This window comes from Periplaneta americana, chromosome 3 (genome assembly GCF_040183065.1).
Source record: "Periplaneta americana isolate PAMFEO1 chromosome 3, P.americana_PAMFEO1_priV1, whole genome shotgun sequence".
NCBI lineage: Eukaryota > Metazoa > Arthropoda > Insecta > Blattodea > Blattidae > Periplaneta > Periplaneta americana.
The window spans coordinates 141,977,873-142,000,102 of record NC_091119.1 but is presented as its reverse complement, the minus strand read 5'-3'; the positions used below and the strand labels follow the sequence as shown (position 1 = coordinate 142,000,102).

Below are 22,230 nucleotides of genomic sequence, written 5' to 3'. Positions count from 1 at the left end.
CTCTCTCAATTAATATCACTCAATAAAAGAATTGTATTCCAATGGATACCATCCCATTGTGGAATCCTGGGAAACGAGAATGCGGATGCTTTAGCAAAGAAGGGCAGCACTGCTACTTACAGACTTGTTACTAAATCTACATATTATCTGTGAAAGGATTTATTAAATCTACATACTTAGACTTCAACAAACAAAATTTGATAACACAATCCCAAGGGAAAAAATGGAAAACACTGCATCAAAATCCACAGTTAATTCCCGATTTACCACGAAAATCGTCTGTAGCTGCATTTAGATTGGCAACAGGCCATGATTGTTTGGCCAAACACCTGCATAGAATTGGAATATATCAGTCCCCTAACTGTCCATTGTGCAACTCAAACCAAGAAATGGATTCGGAACACCTCAAAATCTGTGCTTCAGTGGCTGGTCATGATAATATCTTTGAAAAATATTGGAGTGCAAGAGGTCAAATGACTCTATTGTCAAACGCCTGGCATTAGAAAACAACAACAACAACCTTTCCAGATGTACCCAAATCACGTAAAGTGAAGTGGATAGGCATTGGTTAAATACATACCTTTCCAGATGTTGAATGTAGTGTTAAATTTTCTGTCCTGAAGCAGTTGCGTTGTAATTATTTAGTGTGTAATTTATGTTCATGCGAGCTAGAGTAATTTTTAATTTAATTAAACTTTTAAACTATATATATATTTTAAATTTAAACATCAGACCAATAACATTGGCAGGCCACAAGGATCCTGAATTCTGAAAACAGAAATTTCTGAGTGAAGACTTGAGGTTGATAATGATGCTCCATTGCCTTCCATTTCCCCCAGTACTTTCGATTTATTAATATTTGCTTCATCTACTACTTTTTAATTCTTTTGATATAAACTTTTTCTAAATATTAAATACTTTCTGCTATTGCTTATTTTTTATAAAGTTTCCAATTTACCTTCCATGTACAAATGAAACAGTAGTAAAATAAATGATAGTGAACTGAAGTAGCTAAAATAAGTGGAATACTTCATTTTCAGATGTTGTCTGATAGAGGGAATGACTTCTGGCTTGTGGGAAGGTTGTCAGATGCCAATGTAATAGTTTTCATGTACTTCTAGATTGTGTGGCCTGTTATCTTGTGAACAATTTTCTCGGAAAATGAGTCGTGATTTAGGAGTTTCCTTTGAACTAGAATTGAATACCCAATTTTGGAAAACTGAACTGTCCTGAAATTTAAGAACACTTTTTTTTTTACTAATCGTTGTAGTGGAGAAAAGTAAAAAATCGCCATAGGATTACCTAACATTCGCCTTATAATTGGGAAAAATTTCGGGAAAACCCAACCACATAACTAGCTTAAGCGGGAATCCAACCCACGCCAGAGCGGAACTCCTGTTCAGTAGGTAAACGCGCCTGCCGCTTGAGCTACGTCGATGACTGAAATGAAAAAGTTAAGGAATGAATGAAGGAATATAAAAAGTTAAGTGTATGAAAGAATAAATCAATTTTTATAATTGTCAATGTGATATTAATTGCGTACTATAAAGAATGACAATTGGCCGATGACAAAGCTGTGTAAATTCAGGTCACAGTGGTCAGATGTTCTTCAATGAGGACCAGTCAAAAACTTCCACTTTAGTAAGTTACCGTGCGTTTTTTTTTAAAGCGCTTCATGCCTTTGTTGCAGCAAAATGAGGGTCGAAAAAAAAAACGTAAGTAGGTCAACTGACTGCAAAATGGTGGACAATTAATATTGGCTTCTATTTCTGCCGCAATAAATTTAACCCTAAAAGAACTGAACATGTTAAATAGTTTTGACTTCCATGAAAATGACATGGAATTATTATTACTATACTAAAAGTCAGGTTATGAACCGACTAAACGCTTTCTGAGCTCTATTGCCTCATAGTGGCGCGAGATTCAAAGCATGTTCAGCGTTTGTCACCGATATGTTTAAAACAACGAGTTAGAAAGAGAAAGATAGTCTTCTCTTTCTAACTCGTTGGTTTAAAATAACTACTGTATTCCGCCATGATGGATCGTGCAGCAAACTCGTAAAGCGAAGTTTTGATTTGCTGCAGCGACGGTGAAGCAAATGTAATAAAAGAACGGTCTTGCTGCAGCGCTTTAAGTCTTGCTTAAAAAAAAAAAAACGCACGGTTAGAATTTCATTCGCCAGGTGACGCGACATAGTTGCCTAGCAACAAACAAACAAGAAACAAACATGGCATATGAAGAGTCAGACCTGGAGTCCATTCACAACATGTTTGAAGATAACAGCGATGCTGACATAAATTATGAACCCAATTACGGTGATCTGACTTCATCAGGTAAATTATTTTTGTAATAAGTATATTTTAACGAATGATTTCTTATTTTTAATTGTATTTTTTGCAAAGTTTATATAATGTGACGCTTAGGCAAGTTTGTCTCTTACATTTTTTTCAAAACCCATAAGAAATGCAGAGGGTTAGGCACTATTTTTGGTGGATATTTTCGTTTATATTTTCAATTAATATTTTATAATGTAAGCAAGTTTAGCTCTATTTGTATGCGTATGAAACATAATTAAAGGTAGTATTTTACGAAATCAAATCTATTAAAATCCCTTGATGAGATTGGTTAGGCAAGTTTAGTGCTAAGTACGAATAATTGTTGTTTGGCTAAAATTTACAGCTTATGTCACCACATGTACCATTTTATTTTGTCATCTTTGATGATTATGGAGTTCGGAATGGCATGCCTTCTCAATCATATCAACAATTTTCTCCCACAGACAACCAAAGTTCTTACACTCTATAGTGACAGCTGTGGAGGGCAGAATCGTAATATTAAAACAGCTCTCTTCTTATCTTACGCATTGCAAAACCATCCAACCCTTGAAGTGATCAATCAAAAATTTTTCATTCCTGGCCACAGTTTTGATATCTGTGACATAGACTTTGGAATCATCGAGAGGTCTAAACACTATCACGAAGAAGTATATGTTCCTGAAAAGTGGGAAAGAGTAATAGCTGATGTGAAGAAAAGAAATCCAAAATTTCAGGTCCATTGTATGACTAGCAAACTATTCTATAGTTTAGATACTTTAGAAAATGAAATAACAAACAGAAAGATAGGAATGGCTCAAGATTCGATGGTTACAGTTTCGGAAAGATGAACCCAAGAAACTTTTCTACAAAACATACAGTGTGTCTGACTGCATAGATTTTGATGTGGTCGATATAGCACGGAAAGAGATCTGAGGGTGCCCATCGCGAAACTTTTCTCAGAAATTGAACCTCCTGTATTCCAGAGGTCGGCCAATCACGAAAGAGAAGAAGAAAGGTTTAACTTCACTACTCAAATATATCCCTCCAATTTACCACCATTATTACCGAAGTCTGAAAGTAGAAGGAGAAGGTTTCAATAATCCAGATATGGAAGCAACTGAATAAAGAGTTCCATATTTTTCTTTGCGTTCCAAAGATTTATAGTTTTAACTTTGTTAATTAGTCCAATAAATCGGTTATCATACCACTGACCTGCAATGATTTTAATGTGTTATACTTTTGAACCTAACTTGCATATCCCACTTATTTGGGTTTCATATTTTTTTATGAGGGCCAAACTTGCCTAACATTGCCTATGCCACATGTTTGGGCTTGAAATATAATTTGTTTTAGGGCTAAACTTGCTTATCATTCGTTTTACAGTTAACACATTTCTGGGTTAATGATATTTTTCAACTTACTTTTTTACATGGACTAGATACATACAAGATTACGGTAAAAGAGAAATAATTTTCTTTTGACATGTGATTGTTTAAAAAAATGATGTCCAAATTTAGACTTGAATAACTCTTTTCAGTGTAATTGTGGTTTAGCCAAGTCTGGCACTGAGCCACTCAATTATTGTTAAATTTAACTTGTGTTAGGTGATTATCATAAGTATTAAATGTTGTTTATCTGTGTATATATTGTATCGTTATATTATAGAACAACTATTTTAATTACCATTAACATATTTATTATGAGGCTTATAATTTATTGTGTCAATTTCTCCGGGAATTTTTGAGACAAACATAAATAACAAAAAGTATGAAGACTCACCTAGTTAATACTGCTTCATCCATGATTTTAAACATGTGAGTGCATTCACATGCTCCGAATTAAGTGCCGCTCTATGTTTAGTAACAATGTTTCCTGCATCACTAAACACGAAAAAACTTTTTTTCTGTCAAGCACTTCTCCACGATCATTTAATTTAAATCCTAACATTTCACCAAGTTTACCTCTCAAATTCTCATATGACATAATGGAGTTTACACTTTTTACAAACCACAGAAAACTGATTTTTTTTTTCTTTATCGAACTAAACACACAACCTTCATATACAAACTCAGTACAGAAATTGCAACTGCAAAAGTACAGCAGTCGAAACAGAAGACTGGCCCCTGTTGTAATCGAATTACCAGATTTTAAAAAGAGAAGAAGGTAGTTATGCTCTCACTTGCACACAGTTTAGACATGGCTATTTTGAAATGGATGAGGGAGACGAAACCCAGAAAAGTATGTATTTCATATGCTAGGAAGATGAGCTGACAACAAGTTGGAAGTTTTCTTGGAAAACCGTAAAACTTAATAAGGATTTCGCATTGTGTTTCAACTTTCAATAGAGGTAGACTAGGTCACTGTCCTCATATTTCCATCTCTTTCTGAAGTGTTTGTGCAAAGATTTTCCCTACACTACCTGCTTTGCAATAAAAAAATAACAGTACTATTGTGCTTTTTAAGTAAGCAATTTCCGAGAGAGGAATATCGATTAAATATTTTTGATCGATTAATCTTACAACAGAAATTGATCAATTAATCGATTAGATTAATCAATTAAATCCCACAACACTAGTTTTAAACCCATATAGCGACCGAACAATGAACAAATGCATTTGCTGACTGAATTCGGAACATGTGGACGATACAGCGAAGGTAAACCAGTCATTTGGTTTACTTTGTATGTGATCCATTGCTTGTCAGTACATCAAAGGAAATTGGTATTCGCTGTGGATGGGATTTGTCACTTTTTCGTAGTTCTAGCAGCAGACCGCAGTGGTTAATATACCTAATTTCACCAACCAGTACTAGTATATCAAAACTGGAATGGATTGAAGAAGATGTCATCAACAAAGGGCCGTATTTGCGCATGGATCAACATGAGCAATGGCTCTGGATGGCAAATTTTTGGGATTAGTGTCATACTCAAGCTGTGAAAATTTGAGAAATTTTATATGTTTTTTATTTTTTTATTTTATTGGGTTATTTTACGACGCTGTATCAACATCTCAGGTTATTTAGCATCTGAATGAAATGAAGGTGATAATGCCGGTGAAATGAGTCCGGGGTCCAGCACCGAAAGTTACCCAGCATTTGCTCGTGTTGGGTTGAGGGAAAACCCCAGATAAAACCTCAACCAAGTAACTTGCCCCGACCGGGATTCGAACCCAGGCCACCTGGTTTCGCGGCCAGACGCGCTGACCGAAATTTTATATACATGTGCATTTATGACAAACATTTTACATTAATTTTTATATATCCGAACACTAGGTATTTTTATACTATATGCGAACAGGATGTAATTAATTAACTAATTAATAAGAGGTAGTAAGGTTATCTGATTATAATATACCGGTCAAGGCTTTATTTCACCTGTGCATCACATAATTAAAGCTTGTAAGTCACTTAATTTTACATGGCAGCTCATAACATCTCAAAGCAAAATAATACCTGTTCTATGCAAAAATTGGTAACTTATTGGTTAAATACCTGGAATTTTATTATTATTATTATTATTATTATTATTATTATTATTATTATTATTATTATTATTATCAGTTGAAATGAACTAGTACACAAGTTATATGTTTAAAATGATTGTCTGCAGTTGTTAAATTATGAAGTTTTAAGTTATTAGTATTATTAAGTTCGGATACGAAAAGAATTGAGGCTGAATATAGAAAACAGTGAAAACTTAAAATAATTAGAAAAGAAACAAAAAGTGCTTATGTAGTAAGACACACAAAATCGAGTTGTTCAAAATGAAACTGAGATATTCTTTCAAAAACTGATGTGAGTATATCGTCACTGTTATGTTATACATCTAAACTAACAATAAGTACGATAATGAAAGTGAAATGAATGGCAGTATTGATCAGCACCCATGTAATTAAAATAATGACTGATGAGTATGGAAATGAAATAAGTAAAATTAGATCCAGCATTCTGAGCAATAAATGAAGTAACTAGAGACTATTTCATTAGTCAAGGAGTGAAACAATAGGCCCATCTAGAAGATTTCAGATCCAACAAAAAGCAGGGCGGTGATCACTGAATGTACTGTAATACATTACTGACATTTAAAGTTATATTCAATTTTATTTCTTTTGTATTATTTTCCCTTTTTTACTAATTAATTCCATTTGAATATTGATTATTCGATTCTCTGTCTTCATTTTGACTAATTTTCATATATTGTTATTTATGTAGAGGGGGCAACATTTCTTTAGTTGCCTGAGGTGGCAAAAATTATAAATACAGTCCCACATCAACCTTATTGAATTATATCGGGACCAGGAAATTTTTGGAAAAATCATGGAACTCGGCTGTTTGGAAACTTCAAATAAATACATAAAACTTGTATACGAATCCTCTGTTGCCAGATATTGAAGTGTTAGTGCTAATCTTTCATGAACAGGTATTGCTTCTCACCAGTCTGTCTTTCTTGCAAAGTGTTAGCCTATTTTGCATAGTAACATTTCAAAGTCTGTTGCTGAAATTCGATAGAAGTTTTAAAACTATCCCACTTTATTTAACGTAAGTAATTAAACAAGTCAATGCTGCTATTCTATACCAATTGCGACTTTTGTATAGTGGAATCTGTCACAATCACCCTTTATTTTTCAACTTTATTTTTGTTAGACAGCCCATAATAACTGCTGCACTTACTATAATAAATCGTCTACCATTATTGCGAATAACCAGCAAACATGAATGGTCCCTGACCATTTGCTGATTATTTGTATCTTGCTCCAAACAGTGAAAGTTCGCTTCATCACTTGTTCATTGTTCGTTCCCTATGTGTGTATGCACCTTTATTGATGTCACTAATGAGGTTCAGACCTGTCTTCTGACAGTTGATAAACAAACAAATGTAAAGTAAAATATTGATGTTTGCATTAAGGAACGCACTCGGGACAATTCTAAAGAGGCAGAAAGCTTCCGTGAACAGTTCAATACTCGCAGTGCAGAATATGTGGAAGAAATCTTGTCACCTCACTTTGGTGGCATATTGCAGTTTGTGAAGGAAGGTGAAGTGCTGGTTGACAAGGGACAAGCAGATGAACTAAAAAATCATGAAAGTGAGTATCTTTGTTGCATATCATTTAATTTTGTTACTGACACTATAGATATTAGATACTTCCAACATGTTGTTATGGCTGGTTCTACCGGTCATCAGTTTTGTTATGATCAGTTCTGACATCAAAATTATTGTGGCTCTACTTGGATAATCAGAAAGGTAATGGTTGAGCTATTATCTTAGATTGGTACTGCGTTTACAAGACAGGATCTTATAAAGTACCTGACAATGGCGCTGTCGTCAACTCTCTTGAAACTCATTCTCAGAAGTCTTATTGAATAAAATGCAAAATTATGATAAACAATCATGCAGGTCATACAAACGCTTCATAAGTTGATCTGGAGCTGTCGAGATTTCCGAGCACAAATCTGTTGACCACTGATGATGGGTCCTTCAACAAATTCCAACTTTTCTTCCTCTCGATGGATAAAATTGCTAGATTACAAAGCCTTGTGCTTGACATGGCTGTCCTGGTGTAAGTTTTTATTCGTCATGATGCAGAAAAATCCCTTTCTGCGGATGCAGTCGTGATGGGACAGATCAGTAGGCATATAATTTGTAAAACTTGGAGTAAGTTAGTTCCTAGAATGCCAAACCCATGCTTATGTTCTGTAGTTTAGAATATAGGTCACACACATGTTTTGATTTAATATTCACAGGGAACACTGTTTCTCTAGAAGTTCCTTGTTTATGTTCATGGTCTAAATAAACCAAATAAAATAAGGTGTCAATGAATGCATTTTTGACTTCTTATCTTAATTATTGCTCTGGATCCATGGTTTATTTTTGATGTTGAGTGTTTTCCGTAAAAAAAAAAACTAAAAATTCACAAATTTTTTTGGGCCCAGGCCCACCCACTGGCTGCGCCACTGACGACAGTTTCATTACTTCTCCACTGTTGAGTAAGAATGCAATGATTATTTTTTGCACTAAAGTAAACAAGGTCTTATTTGCAGCTTGTTTCATGGACATTCTTTCAGGCTTGTGTTAGTTGTTCCAGATGTTGTCTTAAAATTAAGTCATAAGTGAAATGGAGATATCAGAAATAACAGAGAATATAGTTATGCAGAATGCTAGTACAAAGAAAATAAAATTGTTTGATGTACTTCTAACTCATCGAAAAGAATACAGATCATGAGTCAAATAAATTACAGAAGATGCTTGTTTAAGTGTTGAGGATTGAGATGTGCTTAGAATATTTTACTTATAGAAAGGAGTAGATTAATGAGTGAATGAAATCTAATGGCTTCCTGTGTTACATAGAATGCTCACCTGACAGGACTTATCATTGTAAATACTATGAGGTCCTACAAGAAACATTAATTGATTTTTTTGAATTAGTACAGCATAAGTTTTGGGTATTTCAGAAGTGACGCATGTATTTGCGATAAATTTATAACCAATATATCTCAACTTGAATTAGAAATAAACAACGATAAAGATGCAACTCAGATACACAATTTGAATAGGCAAAAACCACAGCAACTCAAAATGAACTACATAAGAGGAAAAGAGATGCTTTGTATGAGGTAAAGTGTTCTGAATGTTTGGATACCTTTCAAATCCAGAAAGTCTATGATTAAGGAAGCGTTCAATTGCGTTGATCACAACTTAATTTTATCAAAATTAGAATTTTATGGTATTCGAGGGAATACACTAAATATTTTTAGAACCTATCTTCATGGCAGAAGGCAATTAGTCTCAATAGGCGAAAATTGGTCAAGTCTCTCCAATATACATTATGGTGTTCCACAAAGTGCAATAATTGGTCCACTGCTATTCTTAGTAGCAATAAATGACCTTCCTAAATTCATTAAAGCTATAACAATTATGTATGCTGATGACACTACATTCTTATGTTCTAGCTCTACTCCGAATGAATTACATGCTCTAACCAATGATATTTTATCACAGATGGCTTTATAGTTTGAATCTAATGGTTTTTTGCTTAATCAAGAGAAGACTATCAACATAACTTTTACCCTAAATCATGTAATAAAAAAGGACAACATACAAAACTATACCAAATTCCTAGGACTTTTTATAGACTCCAGTTTAACATGGGAAAAACATATTGAATATATATGCACAAAATTATAAAGAGTTATATATTTATTAAAGAAATTAGTGACTTGTGTTTCTCAAAATTATTTAAGATGTGCCTACTTTTCGATCTTTCAGTTGATAATTAGGTATGCCTTAATTTTCTGGGGAAATGGTTGCAAAATTGGGAGTGTCTTAATTTTGCAAAAGAAAGCCATTAGAATTCTATGTCAATCAAACTATCTTGAGCATTGTCGACCTCTTTTCAAACAGTCACAGATATTAACTGTCATAAATTTATGTATATATATACGACCTAGTCCTTTACATTCGACAAAATATAGACAATTACTCATTAATAGCCAATATACATGATCATGAAATTAGAAATAGTGAACAAATTAATATTCCATACTGTAGATTACATAAAACTAGTACAAATTTGCAAATCTAATCTTTCAGGTAAAGCTTCCTGTAAAGCAGATTTGAATAATTTCAAGGGAAAAAAAGGGTATCGATCCCGGGACCTCTGGTTTAACGTACCAGAGGTCCCGGGATTGATACCCGGCCCCGGAACAATTTTTCCCTTGAAAAAAAAATAGTACAAATTTTTCTGTCATGGGGATGAAATTATATAATAAGCTTCCCAGTCAATATTATAGTTTCAAAGCTAGGTTTTATAATTGGCTTTTAATTAATCCGGGGTTTTCCCTCAACCCAATACAAGCAAATGCTGGGCCCTGGACTCATTTCACCTGCATTATCACCTTCATTTCATTCAGACACTACATAACCTGAGATGTTGATACAGCATCGTAAAATAACTCGATAAAAAAAAAAAAGTATTTTATGGATGGGGAGAATTTCTGAAGAGCTACTGCAAAAAGAAAGCCCTTTCGCCTAGAGGTCCATTGCAATCTACAATGTAAAATAAGATACTGTACTAAAAATATAATCCTGATTATCATCAAGGAACGATATGAAAGCTATATAGTGAGTTTCTATTTTATTTGTCAAGTTTATTTTATCTTTAATTTTATTTATCGCATTTTAATTTCAAATGCTATTAAACATCCAAATTAGTCTATAATAGTCATTTTCTAACATTATTTTAATTATATTTCAAGCCACTGAAAAGAAATCAGAAGAAGAACAATGCGAAAGAGTTGAAAATCTTCAACCGCTTTATATGATGACATTATATTTCAAGTCCCGTGCTGTGACGTCGTGGTCTCAGACATCCTGCCTAAGACTCGTGCTACGGAATGCGTGCTGGTTCGAGTCCTCATGGGGGAAGAAATTTTCTCATGAAATTTCAGCCAGTGTATGGGACCGGTGCCCACCCAGCATTGTGATACACTCGGGGAGCTACGATAGGTAGCGAAATCCGGTAGTGAAAGCCAGCTATAATGGTTGGGTGGATCATCGTGCTAACCACACAGTACCTCTATTCTGGTTGGATGATCGTCCACCTCTACTTCGACATGTGGACGTGAGGCCAGCAGCCGGCTGGTCGGTCTGGGCCCTTCATGGGCTGTAGCGCCAAGGATTATTATATTTCAAAACGGCAACATTCAATGACTTTCAAATAAAGAAGCAGTCCTGCAGTACAAGACCAATGAAAGGAAAACGAGAATTATATTTTGAAATTATATATAAAATGGTCAAAAGCAAATTAAATGTCTGAGGTAGAAGTGGTGTTTCACTATAATGCATGCTGTATCCCATGTATCTCGAAGTTTCCTATTTGGACCTTGATCGTTCTTATTTTGGAAGTTTACACATTGTTTGTTTATATTGCATTTTCCATTGTTGCCATCCAAATTTAGAACAAAATGGCATTGTATAATTAATAAGAAATTATCTTTCTTTACATTCCACTACATCAATTTCTATTAAATACCCACATAACTAAGTACTAAGTGCTTAAACTTTAAAATTCGTTTTTCTCGAAACATTCTAAAATGGACCTTGATCGTTATTCCTGTGTACCCTTCAAATGTTAACAGAAAATGAGAGAATTTAAATTCTGATGATAAAATTTGGTGACAGAAAGCATAGACCTATACAACAAGAGGTATGCCACTTATTTCTGAATTCTCTCATTTTTCCTGATGAGTGATGACTGGAACTTGAGAGCTCAAAATTTAGTAAACATAGCCAGTCCTAATGACTGAATATTTTGCAAAATGTTCTAAAAGGTTAAAAGTTTATACCTTCTTTCCAGAAAAAGCATTGGCACTTGTTCAGTCTTTCTCTGCGGGATGGAAAAGATCTTTGGAGGAGTTGAATCGAGAGATCCTGTCTTCATTTCCCAATTTGGTGACTGGTTCCTCACTTCTGCAGTTGGCTCTCACCCAGTTGGTACAGTACTATCACCATTTCCAAAAATTATTAACACCAAATGCTCGTGCACAGCTGACGAATATTCATCACATCAAGGTGGAGCTAAAGAAATACAAGACAAATTTCTGAAGATATATTATGGGCTGCTGTGATAGGTAAATAAGGGAATAGTTTGATGAAGAGCTTAATATGTTTAAGTTAGGAATATTTGACTTTTTTAAATTAATATATTTAAATATTTGTTAGATCTGAATGGTGGGAGAATTGTGTATATATAGTCACTGTTTAATTAATCATATATGAACAATTAATGTGTTGATATAATTTTTGTTTTAGTGTTTGAATGCTAGATACTCATTCGCAGTAATGTAGTTCAGGTGTTATTTATGAATTATTTACAAAAATGTGAACAAGATTTAAAATTGGAATAATATCATAGTTGAGCATTGTTCTCAAATCATGTGCGACAATCATACTGCTTTTGTGGTGCTTCAGTTTGTGGAAGTTGTACCAGTTAGTGTCTGCAATGTTTGAACATAAGAGAGACAATAAGACATTAAAAATTTCGCCTTATTTCATATGAAAAACTAATCGCAAGATCTGTGCTAAAATGCTTAAGCTGTTAAAACATGAATGGGTGGAAAGGGAGAACAGAGAATATTTTTTTAACAAGATGGAACAAACACGATAGCCTCCTCCTGCAGAGCAAACATTGGCAAATATCGAACTTCGTTGTACTTGACAAACTTGAACCAAACATAGCGCCTGTAATGCACAATGCTAATACCAACTGTATTAAATTAAATGAATGTAGTGTAGCAAGTTTTTAACAACATATACAAGATGTAAAAAAAAAGTTACAAACCTCGGTGGTAGGTAGATGAGTACCATGTGATCATATTTTGTTAAATAAACCCATGTCCAGAAACACTTTGTTTACATGCTAGCATCTCTGAAATGTGGAGGAAGACATAGGCAGTACAGATGACAAAAACTAGGAAAGAAGTTGAAAAGACAATTGAAATACTGTAAGTAAATATTATTTACAGAAGATGCTCCAAATGGCTGCCACCAACTTAGATACATTTTGTGCATCGCCTGGTTATGTCATGTCGAACTCTTGGAAATATTCTTAGCATATCTCGGATGATTCCAGCTGCTACCTGAATTCGTGCCACAAGATCTTGTTGTGTCTCCATGGGAGTCTCGTACACCAGGGTTTTCATGTACAAAGAAATCCAATGGTGTCAGGTCAGGTGAGCGAGGGGGCCAGACTATTGGGCATGGGTCTCTGGACATGGGTGCAATTTCAGTTTCAATTGTCTTTTTTTACTGTACTTCTTTCCTAGTTTTTGTGATCCGTACTGCCTTTATTCTCTTCCACATTTCAGAGACGCTAGCATGTAAACAAAGTGTTTCCGGACATGAATTTATTAACAAAATATGATCATGTAGTACGCACCTACCTACCACCGAGCCTTGTAGCATATATTTTTTTACACCCAGTATAGTGGAGGGGTATACGTTCATATATCCTAGTCTGTAAAATTTTAAATGAAGGAATAGCGTGACTATTGAGCATGTACAGCTTATGAGTGAGAGGTGTTTTGTCTGAATCTGTGGCAGAGAGCCTTTGTGAAGTCGCCATTTCAAGATGTAGGCCTAAGATGTAACAGACACTTATCTCTTTTCTTCTCTGTAACTTGTCTCAGGTCGGTTCTACAACAATTGTCCTAATAAACTCTTTTGTTCCTAATAAGATAAAGAATAAAAAAGAGTAAAGGTATATTTTTTATACCTTTCATAATTTCTGCGATATTGCTGAATGTGTGGAAACTAATTTAATTATCATCATCCTCGTCATTCAGGGATTAAGCCTTGCAAGGCCAGTTCCCAATTTCATGAATTAGAATTGTTGTACCCATCTCTTCTTTAGTCTGCCAACATATTTATGTCCTTATAATTTAATGTTAATTTCATAATGTGGTGTTCCTGTATCTGACCTCCATATTCCTTCCGGCATTTCTGTATTGGTGTATATTTTTTTTTGTTGATTTGCAGATATTGAGTTCTCTCCTGATATTCTTGTTCCTGTTTTTGTCTAGTAGAGTATATCCAGCAACATTTCTTAAAAATCTAATTTCTTCGGCCTCAGTTTTTCTTTCCTTATTCTTGCTTAATTCCATAATTCTGAACTTCACTTTAACTGCCATTAGTTCATACAGTTTTAGTTTAGTTTCCTTTCCAGTATTCTTAAGTTACCGTATCTTTTTATTGTGCCGCACACATAATTAAATGTAATTTCTCGAATACCCCACACACTTTTCTTTCCGAAATATACAAGTAAAAAATACGGGTACATGGCTTATTCTAAGTAAAGTTGGCAACATTGCCCAATTTTCCTCCTGCGCAACTCCTAAGGTGATAGTACATACCACTAACTTTCCACGTGAGTATGTCAATATTGTTAACATTGTTAATTGGCATTTGAATTAGCAGTACATGTGTCAGAATCAAGTTCAAGTGTGATAAATGTATAATTTGTGCGTCTTCTATTTTCAATTCTCAAAATCGGTACCATCTTAACCAAACTCTTCAATCAGATCATAGAGGGTGATACTATTCCACAAGAATGGACCTTATCATATATAAGTACAATATACAAAGAGGAACCCAATGAATTATCGAGGTATCAATGTCTTGGCATCAGTGAGTAGGATACTCAGTAAAATAATCAAGATTCGATTGGAGTCTTTAATACAAAATAAGATATCTGAAGAGCAAGCTGGATTTACAACAGACAAATCCTGTGTAGACCATATATTTACAGTTAGACAGATGATAAAAAGAATGTTAACCAAAGCAAAAGAGATACATTTTATCTTCATTGATCTAGAAAAGGCATATGACACAGTACCAGTTAATCGACTTTGGACTGCCCTACAAGAAACTGGAGTCTCAAATCCTCTCATAGACCTCATAAGGAGAATGTGTGTGTGTGTGTGTGTGTGTGTGTGTGTGTGTATCTAATGCTCTGGATTTAACAATGAAGTCATCATCCTTCTTGCTTCCCAATACAGTAGAACCTCTATTATCCGTGGTAATGAAGGGGGTGGACTGGACGGTTGATCGAAAAAATCGGATAATCCGTACCATAAAATATTTTCGTAAGTCCATACTACAGTCTCATAATTTCCTCCATAGTGCTGTGTTCAGCATGCTAGATAGTGAATCAGAAATTCACTATTTTAATTCTAGTTGTCAACAATGGGTTTATAAGAATCAAGGAAATTCCTTATGATGGTTGTTTGCAGAAGGATAGGAATAGTAGAGGGCTCCTGTTGTAGATATACACACGTTTTAGGCCTACACCTTATCATTATTTTTCATTAAATCGCGCACAGTTGTAACGCCAGTCACGTATTCTGATGTGAAATGAGCTGCGGTTTCTCTTTTCCTAAACCTCGCAATTATTTACATTTTTATTTTGATACTGAGCAAAACACTTTTGACGTCCGTGGAAGATGTTTATGTTATGTTTTATTTAACAACGCTCGCAACTGCTGAGGTTATATCAGCGTCGCCGATGTGCAGGAATTCTGTCCCGCAGGAGTTCTTTTACATGCCAGTAAATCTACTGTCATGAGCCTGTCACATTTAAGCACACTTAAATGCCATCGACCTGGCCAGGGATCGAACCGGCAACCTCGGGCATAGAAGGCCAGCGCTATACCAACTGCGCCAACCAGATCGACTCCATGGAAGATATTTTGCATAGAAGTTATAAATTACGGGCATTCGAACAGTAGAACAAGCACTGAATGCTGCACAGGTTTGCTATATAGCTACTGTGCGGAAGTTCTTGGGGCTGTTTCTTTGAAAGAGGTAGTGACTATTTTAAAAGTTGGGAAAAACACCTTCAAGTAACTGTTCTTATTGCCTGCAGTAGTACTAAGTAAAGGTAAAGGCTTGTAATAAAACACTCAAGAGAAAATAGGTATAGTATTAAGTTTCTTACATGTTTATTTCTGCAGCAAAGAAAGAAAGAAAAGAGCGACAGAAAGACAGTCGGATAATCCGCCGATCGGTTAATAGGGTGACGGATAATCGGGGTTCTACTGTATTTTGATGGAAGGTCCACAAATGTCCTAAGAGTTTCACAATTAGCCAGGTGCTCCATCTCCATGTCCTCTTCTCTGGTGCACAGTAAGCATTTAGGTGAATTCAGTATGCCAATACGATGGAGGTGTTTACTGAGGCAATCATGACCAGTAATCAATCTAAACATGGCTATGGCAGATTTTCGAGGTAGATCAGGAATTAGTTTTGGATCTTTGAATGATTCTTTCCATTTTGAATTTTGATGTTTTGCCTGTTCGCTGTAACTTATTCTTTTTATGACTCGCTTTATTGATTCATATGGGAATGTATAAGTGTATAGCATGTGTCAAAATGGGGGAAAATCTATCAGCAGAATTTTATACTACAAAAGGCTTGAGGCAAAGGCGTGGAATGTTACCAACTTTATTTAAAATCTTCCTAGAGAATGCCTCGAAGAAATAGAATGACTCATGCAGAGGTATGGGCATAAAATTAATAACCATATGTTGCATACCTAGTTATTTGCCGACGACCAGGTAATAGTAGGACAAGATCAGTAAGATATTGAGTATATGTTCCGCAAGCTTGTAAGTGAGTATAGTCTACACAGATTGAAAGTGAATTTTATGAAGACAGAATATATGGTTGTTGGAGGGAAAGGAGAGAACTTGGTTACTTGGTTGTAAATGGTATAACGATTAAGAATGTCAGCCAGTTTAAATATTCAGGATGAATTATAGATAGTTCTGGTACTTGTGAAAAGGACAATAACTAGAAAAGAGAAAAATAACTAGATCCTTGAATGGTATCCTTTGGAACAGAGAAATGACAAAAGCAACTAAAAAATGTATCTTGAAAACAGCGGTAGAGAGTGTCCTTATATATGGGTCAGAGTATTGGACTTGGAATGACAGATGGAGGAAAAAGTTAGAGAGCACTGAGATGGATGGGTTACGTCGAAGTATGAGAGTGTCTCGGTTGCAGCATGTAAGAAATTATTTTATTAGAGCAGAGATGGAAGCAGAAGAAATTGTAGTAAACAGGAATGAAAAATGGATACTGCAGTGGTATGGACATCTACAAAGAATGGAGGAGGAGAGATGGCCCAGACGGATAATTCATTGGTCCCCCACAAGGACAGAAGGAAAAGAGGAAGGACTCGTTGAAGTTGGTGTGGTAGTGTGGAAAAAGTTATGATTAAATTCGACTTAGAAGATGGACATTGGAATGATAGATCCTTATGGTGGACAGGAATTAGAAGCAACCGCTGAAAAGTGGATAGCTGAATTAAGAAGAAAATCAGTACCACTAAAGTATGAGATTGTGATCCTTTACTTACAGCAAAAATCTTAAAATGATCAAAGATGCAGAGGAACTTGGAAATCGTAATGCATGCTAATAATGTTTCAGGATATCATGTAAAAGGTCAGTTAAGACGACAGCTGACATGTGTACAGTGTGTGTGGATAAGATGGGTTTGAAATGCGTCTTATTCTAGTATAAAATGTACTTATTTATTTATTTATTTATTTATTTATTTATTAACTGAATTGTATTTGTGTTTTAATTTGTCGTGAATACATTTTTTCCGAAGTTTCATTTTTGTAATTTTGTTTGTTTTATTTATATTTTTTGCCTTTCAAAAGTGGGGTGTGCAGCTTATGCGAGGACTTGAAGTATTCGAGAAAATACGATAAATGTATTTATAATGTCTTCCTTGTATGGTTCTTATGGTGGTGAAAATGACACCTTTATCTTACAGTACAATTATTTAGTCCTGACAGTCACCAGCAGTGTGTGCCTGGGTCAGGTGAGTCCATTTAGTTATGCCAAGGGGTGTTTGGGTTAGTCACTTGCGGTAGAATTGTATGTTTCTAGTACAGTTAAGCTGTACTGCATTCTTTTACTGACCACTTACTCTTATCTCTACTCCAGAGCTCTCCCCACTACTCATATTACTTCCCCTCTTTCGCGTCGTCGAGCTGTCAGGACTAAATAATCGGTATGTACATCTTTTCTTCTTTCTCATTCTTTTTAATCTGTTGTCAATTAAATTTTTACAAATTTATTATTATTATTATTATTATTATTATTATTATTATTATTATTATTATCATCACTACTATTAAATGTTGCGTTATACCTTTTTGTTTTGTTATAATCCATAATGTGGTTTTATTAAAATTATCAAAAGCTTCTTTAAAATTCATAAAAATCGTACATGTTATGTTAAACTCTGATTTTAATTACTTGATCGTGAATATGCATTCTGCATAAATTCTGCATTTTCAGAATCCGTCTTGAACTTCTAAAGTAGTATATTAATATCTATTATTATTTCGAACTAGTTTATTTTATTATTGTTGCATATGTTTTATAATACAACATATTATATACAAAATGCTGATTGCTCTGTAGTTGTTACATTTATTTCTGTGCCTTTTTTTCAGTTAGGTATATGACCGAATTTTAAGATATGTTTAATAGATTTAATGTGCGGTAGGCCTACTTTAATTAGTTGCAAGCATATTTAATTAGATCATTATTAATATTATCGGCACCAGAGAAGTCTTATAAAGTATAAACTGTTTGACGGATTTTGTTCATATTCAGTAGTCACAAATCAGTTTATCTTAGAATGATGCACGTGAATTACAATCATTTTAGCAAAGGTATTAATAGATATTTATTTGAAATAAATAATGGAAAAAAAAGGCAGTCAACACGAAATTGACTCCATTTTTATTTTCTTCTTGCATGAGATGAAATAAATTAAATAGTTGCCATGTTTGCCCCCAGACATTTTTTAAATGAAATATTGGCTTTGAATAGACTAATTTTACACACAACAGCACTCATGGGCATTCTCATTGACAGCAGTAGGAGATGACTTGCATTATCAAAGGAAAGGGATCTATACCCCATTTCTAGTAGTCAACAAGTCACAGGTATTGATGTGCATTTCAAAATTATGCACTTCTCAGAGGTTACAATCACAGTTCAATGATGTGGTGTCCACTTCCGTTACGGAGTCTATGTAGTTTCCTATAACATGGTCGAAATTCTCCTATCTGAGGAGATTGTAACCCTCCAAGTCTGTGAAGATGCCTGATAATGAGCGAAAAAGGTGTTGGCACTTCTACAATTGTCTGAGCAGACTTCTGGACATATCTTTTGGTTTGCTGTTCTACTACAGTACAGTCTCAACTGTGTTTCCAGTTGCTCACCTTGCATCCGTAAATCTTGACGATTCTTCCCAGTTCTTTTTATTTTTGTTGAAGTTATTGCATCCTTTGCTTATTAACCCATGTTGGCCTTCACTTTCACGCCTTCTGTCGAAAATTATTAGTCATTTTTAAGACCAGTAAAATATATTTAGTAACAATTTGTATCACCATGGTAGATGCCCTTGATTTGGGACAATGCTCAGCTATTATCTTTGTGTGTGTGTGTGTGTCTGTGTGTGCGAGTGTGCATACATTTCAAAATTTTAACAGAGCTGCTGCTGTTTCAACAAAGCTAAAATGCAGTACTTAAGGAGTTAGGTACAGCTTACAGGAGTAAAAATGTTTGGAAATATTTTTTTTTCCTCCATTACTGTATCTTGTACAATAATGAAAATTGGTATATGTAAAACACTGTCCTTCTGCTATATGAAAAAATATATATATATATATATATATATATATATATATATATATTTACGATTTAAAAAAATTATTATTTTTTCTTCAAAATTCAAAATGGTGGCAGTTCACTGTACAGAGATGAAGCATTTTCCTCATAACTCATAAACTTGTTAACTTTTTCATGTTCTCTCCCTTTTATTTTATTGCTGAAACTCATGTTTACAATATCATGCTCTTTCAACTACATTCCTTAATAAATAATATTTTTTTTATTTTGTGTTAGAAGAAAATACTGATATTTGACCATATTTTAAATGAATTTATTTTTTATCACATAATCTATCAAAGGTAGAGAAGTGATTCTGCATCATATTGTAGAGATGACATGCATAAATACATACAAGACATTTCATCACAGAATGTTGGATAGTTTTTGAGTTATGAGGGAAACACTTCATCATAGCACAGTGAACTGCCACCATTTTGAATTTTGAAGAAAAAAAATGTAAATATTTTTTTTTAAATCGTAAAAGTATTTTTTTCATATAGCAGAAGGACAGTGCTTTACATATAGCCTACTAATTTTCATTATTGTACAAGATACAGTAATGGAGAAAAAACATGTTGAATATTTCCAAAATTTTATTGCTGTAAGCTGTACCTAACCCCTTAACCAAAGAAGTGAGCTGGAAGTATCCCTCAGTGCACAGATGCATAATATTAATAAGAATGACTGGTAGAATGCTAGTGTAATTAGGTAAACATTCCAGTTTAAATAATTTTACATGCAGTGTAAAAATGAAATATGAACATGAACAAACAAATAAAGAAACCTCAATAAAAAGTAGTTTACATTTTCTTCTAAGTTTTCATGTAAAATTTCACCCTCAGGTCTAGGAGAGATGGCGGTGCGTAATTTCTAATCACTAAATTGTGCACCAATATACCTGGGTTAAATCCCAAATCTCTCCGCAGTGCATATGTCACTATTGATAGCAATTCGTCCGTAGAATGGGGATGTTAAGACTGGCAGTCCCCTTGATGCTATTCGATAGGAGTGGGCTATGTGCTGGCACCGGGTTTCCCCTTCTCCTTTCCTCACCATCATCATCATCATCATCATCATCACCCATACCCTACACTACACTTACACATACACTCACCCTAGTACACAACATAACTCTTCACAGATACACATCATGCACAACGTGGCCTGCCGAAGTGGTGTGCAACTTGAAAATGGGTCACAGCCCTGCCATCAACCCGCAATATGCGGAACGCGAATCACGCAAGTGAAGTGGGTAGGCATTAGGTACACATACATTTTCTGAAAATGTTGTATACATTGTGTGTACGTGTGTGTCTAATGCCTACCCTCTTCACTTAACGTGATTCGGGTTCCAGATACTGCGGATAGATGGCAGGACTGTGACCCATTTTTTTTCAAGTTGCACACCACTTCAGCAGACCATGTTATGCATGATGTGTATCTGTGAAGAGTTATGTCGGTGTTTTTAGGTGAATGTGTGTGTAAGTGTTCGTGTAAGTGTGTTGTAGAGAATGGGTGAGGAAGGGAGAAGGGGAAACCTTGTGCTGGCTTGTAGCCTACTTCTGTCGAATAACACCAAGGGGGTCGCCAGGCTTAACATCCCAATCCGATGGATGAATCACTATCAACAGTGACATATGCCATCTCTTCATATGCATTGCAGAGAGATTTGGGATTTAACCCAGATATATTGGTGCTCAGTATAGTGATTAGTACACAGTATATTTTATTGTAACAAAGGGTTGGTTTTGTGTAGAATAAAAAAATCATTTCAGTACGGAAAAACGAATATAATGTCTAGTAGTTCAGTTGGGAATGGCTACAGACTCAATTGGGTTGTGAGTGGTGATGGGATTTTGCTCGTTGCCAAAACTTTCAGAATGGCCCCAAGGTGTACTCAACCTCCTATCAAACTGAGTAACAGATCCTTCCTGGGGATAAAAGGCAGTTGGAGCATGGTGCCAACCACACAACTTCGTTATAGTGCCGAGGTCATGAAGGCATGGAGCTTTAGCTCTATTGCCCCCTCTAAGCTATTATCTTTTATATAAAGAAACGAATTGTTTATTTGAATATTCTGGTACACTATCTATTCACATGGAAGTAATAACTTGGACAAATTTTAATTGATTTTATCCATTACTCATATCTAACCTGGTCTTTATTTCGCCGTCCTTAGCAACCTAAACAATTACTTCATTCACAGCAGTGAATTAAAAGTTTTTAAATCACTCTGTCCTTGACAACATTAGCACAGCAATAAATTCCATACATTCATTCATTTATAGACATCTCTGTAATTTTAAAATGGAGCTTTAACAAATTTTCAAGTTGGTACGTTCACAGATTCTCCCTACAACAAATAAATGCACTACAAGTGATAAACAAGTGCTAGGACGTTAATATCAGTTGTGTGCAGACTCGCAGGATGTCGATAAATAAACTGGAGTGAAGTTAACTTCTTCACAAACAACACATTACAAAAAAAAAGGCTACAATTTAAAATTAAACTTAGACATTAGTAATGGATAAAACCTGTGGTCTTCAGGTAAAGGGGAATATGTCAAAATTTGGCCAAAATGAGTTATATATACTGTTATAATCCTGAAAGCGCGTTCTTTAGTTGGGTAAAGGGAAACAAGAGATATCTCTATTAGAAATTGTTAA

At 34.8% G+C, this 22,230-nt stretch overlaps 1 long non-coding RNA gene across 1 annotated transcript; it reads left to right on the top strand.

Annotated features, from left to right (window-relative positions):
* Positions 1-2,243: 2,243 nt before the first annotated feature.
* LOC138696572 (uncharacterized) lies at positions 2,244-19,528 on the top strand. Its single transcript, XR_011331418.1, has 3 exons — positions 2,244-2,333; positions 7,219-7,396; positions 11,666-19,528. It is a non-coding gene; the product is annotated as an uncharacterized lncRNA (long non-coding RNA).
* Positions 19,529-22,230: the final 2,702 nt, after the last annotated feature.